We start from the raw sequence: 8,746 nt of genomic DNA on the forward strand, positions 1-8,746 counted from the left end.
AAAAATCTTACCAAAACAATGCATTGAATCACCGGTGAATATCAAATCAAAACAGATGATCAGCCCACTCCATCTCAATTTCTAGGCATTGATTAAATATTTGCTGTGAGGCTGGGATTTGTTTATTACTCTTTCCATGCAAAGGAGCTACGCATATACATTCTTGACACTATTCAATCTCCAGCAAATGATCAGTTTGACAATAGGCAAACATCACAAACGTATCATGGTTTTTACATTGGTTTGATCAATTACCACATTAAGACTTGTCTGTGTCTCTTTAGAAAGAGGCTTATCTCTTGTTTTTGATGAACTTTGATATAAAACTTTAACTTGCACTCACTGTCCACCACTTTTATGTCATCCAGTCAACTGTATGATATTTAAACAGCACAATTCCATGACAATCACAAATTTAGCAGCTAAATAGTCCACATTACCAAATTTGATTCACCATGCCTGCTTTAAATAAAACTGCAGCTTTTTTTCAGAGTTACGGTGATAGTTCCGTGAATTATCGCTGAGTTACAATACTTCAATCTAAGCGCACAGATTCCTTCAGCCTAAGACAAATATTTAAAAAGCCTTTCTAATCATTAGGTCATCACTAGATTTAATATGTTTTTTCATTCTTATTTCAATTAACCTAATTTTATTTAACTTGATTTTGGCTAGACCAGCAAATTTTAGATTAATAAAACTAGAGAGTGCTGGAGAACCACAGCAGGTCTGTCAGCATTTACAGAGACAAAAACAGAGTGAACATTTTTATTCCTGAAGAAGGGCTTATGCCTGAAACGTCGATTCTCCTGTTCCCTGGATGCTGCCTGACCTGCTGCGCTTTTCTAGCAACACATTTTTCAGCTCTGATCTCCAGCATCTGCAGACCTCACTTTCTCCTCAAACATTTTTATGCCAGTAAGGCTTCATCAGAACTGGTTTTAGGAGGTTAATATCCACAGCAACTTGATACAAATTGTTCATTTGATCAGTAAAACGATTTCTATATGAGGATTCAATTGATATTTGCATTCCAATTTTAGTATCTCAACCCATTTTAAAAACCACATCCTGGGAAGTTTGCCAGGGTTATCATTTGTTATGAATTTTGTCTGATCAACAGGCTTAGAGGCCTGATCCCAGGTTAACTGAATTACCCTAAGGTTACCTTAGGGCGGTCATTCATTGCACACCAAGCTATTAATTAGTCAAAAAGCTAAAAATGGCAAGGAACTCCCCTTTGATGAAGGAGATATTTAACCGGTGGTCCAAAGTTTTGCAGATTTTTGAAAACTAAAAGCGGAAAGGAGAGGACTCCCAAGCTATTCATTTGTACAGAAAACCTTTGGTCTGCCATTAATGAAGTCCACACAAGGATATATGACAACTGAATGTCAGAAAGAAAGCAAAGAAGAATTATGTACAACTTTTCAGTTAATCTCTGAAAATAAATGTTTAATGTTGCTGCAGATCAATGTCAATCTGAGATCATTTAAAAACTTGCTACATAAGAATTGAATAGTTGCCAGGAGCAGGAAATGGGGTGCGCAAGGCGACTTAAGCAAGTGGGAGCTGGCACTTCTTTGCTTTCAGATAGAGGGTTGAGTTTAAGCGATGAAGTTGGCAGTGTTTCAGTGGTGGGGCAGGACTCACAGCATTCTGTAGGGCTTTTCCGTGGCCTCGTTTCCACCTTATCTAATATCTCTGCATGGACTAAAAACAGGAGCCCATCATCAGCCTGAAGCCCAGCAGAGACTAGCCCCTGAAACTTCCTCCAAATCAAAGACCTCAGCTCTTAGCTGCTGGAGTATCTCCCCTAGAAATGCCACAATTCTTCATGTAACTTATCCAAACGAAAATGAGAACATAAGAACTAGGAGCAGGAGTAGTCAATTCAGCTCCTCTAGCCTTCTCCATCATTTAGTATGATCATGGCTTATCTCAGCCTAAGCTCCACTTTCATGTCCACTCTCCATAAATTTTTTAACTCATTACTAATAAATAATCTGTACGTCTCCTCCTTAAATTTATCCAGTGTCAAGGCATCCACCACACTTTGGGGTAATGATTCCACAGATTCCCGACTCTTTGACGGAAGTAATTCCTCCTCAGCTATGTTTTAAATCTGCAATCCCTTCCCCTAAAACAATAACCTCTCATTCTAGATTGCCTAGCAAGGGGAAACATCTACTCCACATCTACCTTGTCAATCTCCTTTAGTGTCTTACATTCCTTGATTAGATTGCCTCTCATCCATGAAGTTCACTGGTGGAAGGCACTGGATATGCAGGTGATGGTGGATCCTCTGGGTCATTTAGTTTGTTGCTGTCTGAGGTGGAGTGATCTATTTTGTGTAAGAGATGTGGTCTCAATTCTACATTGCAAGGATCTGACAATGAGCTCATCCCATTTTTACATTGTCTCTGCGTGTCTGTGTCTTATTCAAGACATTCTTATGCTTAAATCTGGCTACCCAACCTCACCATTGGTGTTGACATGGCAACACTACTCTGATGTTAGTGATCTTCACTCCCTTTTCCTCAACTTAGGGTCAGAACCTTTAGCCTGTGTGAAATAAAAATAAATCAGGATAGGTGGCCTAGCCATGACTAACAGAGGAGCAAGGGGTGGTATTAGAGCAAAGGAAGGGGCATACAAATTGGCCAAACAGAGTAGCAGAACTGAGGTTTGGAAGCAGCTTGGATTGCACAAAAGGGGACAAAGGGATTTATTTACTGCAGGAAAAATAGAGCATGAGAGTAGGCTTACAATAGATGTCAAACCTTTACAAATGGAAACAGAGGAAGTTATAATGGGGAGCAAAGGGATGGCAGACTAACTTAAGTACATTTTTTGGTTCTGTCTTCACAAAAGAGGACATAAATTATGCCACCAAAATGTTGAGGAAACAAAGTGAGAGGGAGGAACTAAAGGAAATTTGCCATAGCCTCTGTTTGGTCTCGCCAATGTACCATGCTTCAGGGCATCCTTGCCTGCAGCATATGAAATAGACAACATTGGCCGAGTCACATGAGTGCCTGCCACGTACATGGTGGGAGGTGGACCCGTTGGACTATCACCTGGTGTTGTGTGATTTATAACTTTGTAGACTCCAGTCCAACACCGGTGTCTCCAAATCATGACTACATTTTTATATGCAGATTACATCTTGGCAAGGCAAAGAGTCGATGAGCCTTTGACATTATATGAGAAGGTGTTAAAAGCGTTTGACATTTACTTGAGTCCAAAGAAGATTTAACTATTAACTGGACGAGGTTCAATGAGATTAGTAAGAAGCCAGGTGGATCTGCTAACGTGGCTATAAATGAGCTTTATAGGTTAGTAAACAAATGTCACTACAGAGATTTAAAAGATGAATTAGTCCATGATAATCATTGGTATAATCGATAGTCCTATATCAGACATGATGTAGACAAAGGTAGGTTGAACCTGAGAGCAGGCCATAAATTATGCAAAATAAACCAAATTAAGAAGTGTTAGTGATAATGCATAACTTCATTGTATAGACGTGTTCTCGTGAGCTTGGTGCCAGAATGTCTCGAGGTCTGTTTTTAATGAAGTTTTACAGATAGAGATTGGGGCTAGTAGTTCAGGGTAAAAAAAAGGACAGCGATAGGAAACCTTTGCTGTTGTCTGGCAACAGGAAATCAGGAACAGACAGAGATACAGAAAAATCCAAAGGAAGATCATTCAGTCAGTGTGTGTATTAGAGAGTGGAGGTGAGTGCGTAAAACTCCTGAATAAGAAACCTTCCTGGAAGCTGAGTTTAGTGAGTTAATGTTTATGCTCTGAAGTTGAAATAATAGTGCATTTAATTTGCAGTTTTTCTTCGGTATCTTAAGAAGAGATATTACCTTAAGAAAAAAGATCTCATGAATGCAGACATTTTCTGTAAACAGATTGCAGTTATGTCAGCATGAGCAAGGAATCGCTATGACAAAATAGTGATATCTCTTTATGGGTGTTTCAGGTGTTTGTAAGAATGTTTCTGGGATAAAAGGGATTTTGTGAACTTGAACCCTTTTCTGATGACATGAAGTGCTTTCAACCTTTTTGTCCTGCATTATTTCATTCTTGTTTCTTTTCTTGTTTAATCATTTTTTATTTGTTTTTAAAGAATGCTGGCAGACTCTTATAATATGTTCAATAACTGACATCCAGGTTTAAAAAAAAAACAAATTTTAGCCTGTCAAGTCAAGTGTCACTCAAAGAATTGACTTGTCCAGTATTAATATCAGCTAGGATCACAACAAAAGGCAATAGCAAGGCATTCTATGGGGAAACACCAGAACTCCAGAAGGGACCATCTATGCAGTAAGTCCATGAGATGGGTTATGCTTCCTTTGAAAAGCCTGTTTATAAAGCTCACCAAAATTACTGAACATGTGGAAAAAATTGGCCCTCCATTTTGACATCGTGGTACGTGAAAGCACATGGAGCACATGGTAGGGAAGAATGTCCTGAAGGGTACTGACACATTATCTCTGTGGATAAGAAAGGCAATTTTAACTAACTTTGCAAATTAGCAAACATTTTAAAAGACAGACTACAGGCACAATCTTCTAAGGATATAAGACTCCATGTAATAACAAATAAAGAAAGCCAATTATTAAATTTTCAAGGAAAAATTGAAGATCCTGATAAGCAGTTTGGACAGTGGTATTACATATAAAAGGTTTCAAAATAGAATTTAAGCTAAATACAGGAGCTGCAGGGTCTGTTTAGCAGATTGCTCAATTACCTTAACAAAGCTGAAATTCATTCAACCAATATAAAACTTCAAGGGCCAGGAGATATATATTTAGAAGGATTTTCAGTATAAAAATTAGGAAAATAGTGAACCCCTTTATGAGTTGCAGAACCAACAAATGTCTACTCAGAACTACATTCAAACTGGGTCTTTCTCAGAAACTTGGAAAAGTTATACAAGACTACAATAAGAGAATTTCCAGCAACAAATTCCTAACATTGTTCCAAGGCCTGGGAGAGCTGAAAAATGTATATCATGTCACACTACCCCAAGTTGACAAACTTACTTTTGTATTAACTCCCAGAAGAAATAGGCAAAGACAGAGTGGAAATTGAGAAGATGCTAGATTAAGGAGTAACTCATCAGTTTTATAACCAACAAATTAATACTCAGGACAAGTGACAGTTGACAGGATGTAATTTGTATCAACTTATTGCAGCTCAACAAAAAAAAGATCCATACAATGACATCCATAGATAACAATCTGACAAAATTGTTACAGAGCGAAACTAGATGCTGTCAGTGGATTCTGGCAAATTCTAACTGAACTAGCATCAACATTGTTGACCACATACTGAAGCAGAAGCACATTCTTCCATCAAAACAAGTAATTTACCAGGTTCAGTGAAAGAAAGAGTTTGCTGAAATCTGACCAGTTCAATTAAACAATACAGATTGGATAGAAGCCAAAGTTTACCACCAAGGTATATGGCATGGCTACCTTTGAAACCATAGAGCTTAAGACAATGGCAGTGACAACATTTAATGAACAACTGATTGACTGATTTATTGTCACGTGTACCGAAGTACAGTGAAAAGTTTTGTTCACGAGCTGTACAAACAGGTCATAGTAAGCAGTGATGTGCAGATCTAAAAGATTTAGACAAAGGCATACAGGTTACATTGCACAGGGATTGCGCTCAGTGAGATCATCATTAGCAAGATTAACATTATTTGAAGTTAGAGAGTTCATTCATTAGTCTAATAATGGCCAGGAAGAAGCTGTTCCAGAATCTGCTGGTGCATGTGTTCAGGCTTCAGTATTTTCTGTCTGACGGAAGAGGTTGTAGGAGATCATTACCAGGATGTGACAGGTCTTCGATGATGTTAGCAGCCTTTCTGCAGCAACAAGACATTTAAGTGGAGTTCATGGATGGAACGTTGGCTTCCATGATGATCTGGGCTGTGCACACAACCTTCTGTAGTTTCTTAAGGTCCTGGGCAGAGCAGTTGCCGTACTAGGCCGTTATGCACTCGGACAGTGTGCTTTCAATGATGCATCCATAGAAGTTGGTGGGGACCTTGTGGACATGCCAAATTTCTTGAGTTGCCTGAGGAAGAAGAGGTGTTGTCGTGCCTTCTTGACCATCACATGTATGTGGGAAGTCCAGGACAGGTTGTTGGTTATTGCCACTCCGAGGAACCTGATGCTCTCCATCCTCTCAACCTCAGTTCCATTGATGAACATGGGGATGTGTTCTCCTCCTTTATTTCTGAAGTTAATGATCAGTTGTTTAGTTTTGCCAATGTTGAGAGAGAGGTTGTTCTCATTGCACCACGTCACCATTTCCTTCTGTATTTTGATTCGTCATTTTAGATATCCGTTCCACTACAGTGGTGTTGTCAGCAAACTTGTAGATGGCGTATGTTTGGCAACACTGTCTTATTAGACTTCAATGATAGATCAGTGATCCTGAGGTCAATGAGAGATGACATTTCTTCCAGCACTTCACAGTGGTCACCTGACATTGCAAAATGCTGAGCAAGAACACAAGAATCAATGTGGGGCTTTAGATTCTCAGCAACTACAGGGGATTTTATCACAGCATTGCCAGAAGGATGTGATCAACACTGAACTTCTGATGCCATTAACCTTTCCAGCTGGAGGTTGGAAAAGGTTTGGCTGAAATGCATTTGATTTCAGAGAGTAAATCCACCTCATTTTTGCAGGTTATTATTCTCATATGATGGAGATTTGTGAACTTCATTCCATAACAGCAGATGCAATTATAAAATCTTTGGAAATGGTTTATTTAAGACATTGAATCCCCAGTGAAGTAAATTCAGATAATGATCAACAGTTAGTGACAACTTTAGACTATTTGCAGCAGAATACGGTTTTCCCCATGTAACCAGTTCACTACACCATCCACAAGTCAACGGCGAAGTAGAAAAGGTGTAAACACTTAAATGCTGACAGTAAAAAAAAATCAAGATGTGGCACTAGGTTTACTCAACTACAGAATGAAATCAGTGAACAATGGTCTTTCACCAGTATTAATGGCTGAAAACTAAAAACCCAAATCCATGATCACAACAGTAACTCAGTCTGAATGTTGCATCACAAGAACATGGTCACATAAAGAGCCAAAGAAGTCAGTGTCTGAGGTGGTATAACCGCAGGCAATGAGCTAGAATTGTATCCACTTTGCTGCCAGGGCGGCAAGACCAACAAGCTAAGATGCAGTTACGGGAAAAAAATGGCAATCATGTCTTGTCGAACAATAGTTGGATTTTCCAGAAGTAACAGAAGAGCTTTGATACTGTTATAAAACATAAAAAGTGAGTCAGGACATTGGTTAGGACACTTTTAGAATACTGTGTTCAGTTCTGGTCTCCCTGCCATCGGAAAGATATTGTGAAACTTGAAAGGGTTCAGAAAAGATTTTCAAGGATGTTTCCAGGGTTGGAGGATTTGAGCTCGAGGGAGATGCTGAATAGGCTGGGGCTGTTTTCCCTGGAATATTGGAGGGTGAGGGGTGACGTTATAGAGGTTTATGAAATCATGACAGGCATGCATAAGGAGAATGGCCAAGGTCTTTTCGCAGCATAGGGGGGTCCAAATCTAGAGGGCTTAAGGTGAGAGGGGGCTGATTTAAAAGGGACTTAAGAGGCAACCTTTTCACACAGAGGGTAGTGTGTTTATGGAATGAATTGTCAGAAGTGGTGGAGGCTCGAACAATTACAACATTTACAAGCTATCTTGATAGGTACATGAATAGGAAGAGTTTGAAGGGAAATGGGCCAAATGCTGGCAAATGGGACTAGATTAATTTAGGATTTCTGGTCAGCATGGATGAGTTGGACTGAAGGGTCTGTTTTCATGCTATACAGCTCTATGACTCTATGTGAATACTATCAAGATTGGAAGGTGAATTACATTCTACAGTAAATTTCTCATTGACTGTGACCAGAGTCCAAGAGTTGAGAGTAATCCATCAATCCAGACCACAGCATGGAGAACAAGGTCAGAAAGAACGGTGAAACCACCGGAATCTCAACAAATGAAAGTAAGGACTTTTTGGGGGGGGGGATGATAGTAGGAATGTAAATAGTTTAATAACTGGTAGGAAATGAAGAGTGAGAAGTTAATGTCAAACAGTCAGTAATGTTACTGATATGTAATTATGATATAAAAACAGAGAAGTCAGGGAGATATGTCTGAGGGCAAGACAGAGAAAGGCTGTGTACTAGACTATAATGAGACTGAGAGAGAAGCAACACTCTGTACTAGACTGTAACGGAATGGGACTATTTGGTGGTGATCATTTGGCCCCGCCGTTTTGGCTCGAAACTGTTTTGGCGCTCATTACTTTGGCGCTGAGCTGTTTGGTGCCAATATATATAGATAACCATTGTGTGAAAATTTTGGTTTGTCTCTCTTGCTTAGAATGTTTTCAGCCACTTCTGGTATGGGCTCTACAAGAAAATAGAAAGAAAATTGTATTACAGCTTTCCAATGTGAAGACAGAAGGGCTTAAGTATCATCAAGGCAATAGATGACTATTAACAATTGTTAAATGAGAAAATGATTACAAAACGAGATTTGAATCTACAGCAAGTCATTACAGCTTTGACTATCAACTCCTACTAGTTGAGAAAATTACATCGGGTCGTTAGTCATAGTCGCTTCTTTAACCAAACAAGACTTTTTTTAAATTCTGAATTGGCGCCAAAACAACTCAGCGCCAAAGT

At 39.2% G+C, this 8,746-nt stretch overlaps 1 long non-coding RNA gene across 3 annotated transcripts in view; it reads left to right on the forward strand.

Annotated features, from left to right (window-relative positions):
- Positions 1–3,402: 3,402 nt before the first annotated feature.
- The window catches only part of LOC122551885, an 87,123-nt gene continuing 81,779 nt past the window's right edge, over positions 3,403–8,746 (forward strand). The window contains exon 1 of one of the 3 annotated variants that reach the window (XR_006312230.1): positions 3,403–3,439. This is a non-coding gene — a long non-coding RNA (uncharacterized LOC122551885). Of the gene's footprint in view, positions 3,440–3,681; positions 3,741–8,746 lie in introns of those variants that run through there. The other 2 variants (XR_006312226.1, XR_006312231.1) reach the window with 2 other exon arrangements.

This window comes from Chiloscyllium plagiosum, chromosome 1, assembly GCF_004010195.1.
Source record: "Chiloscyllium plagiosum isolate BGI_BamShark_2017 chromosome 1, ASM401019v2, whole genome shotgun sequence".
NCBI lineage: Eukaryota > Metazoa > Chordata > Chondrichthyes > Orectolobiformes > Hemiscylliidae > Chiloscyllium > Chiloscyllium plagiosum.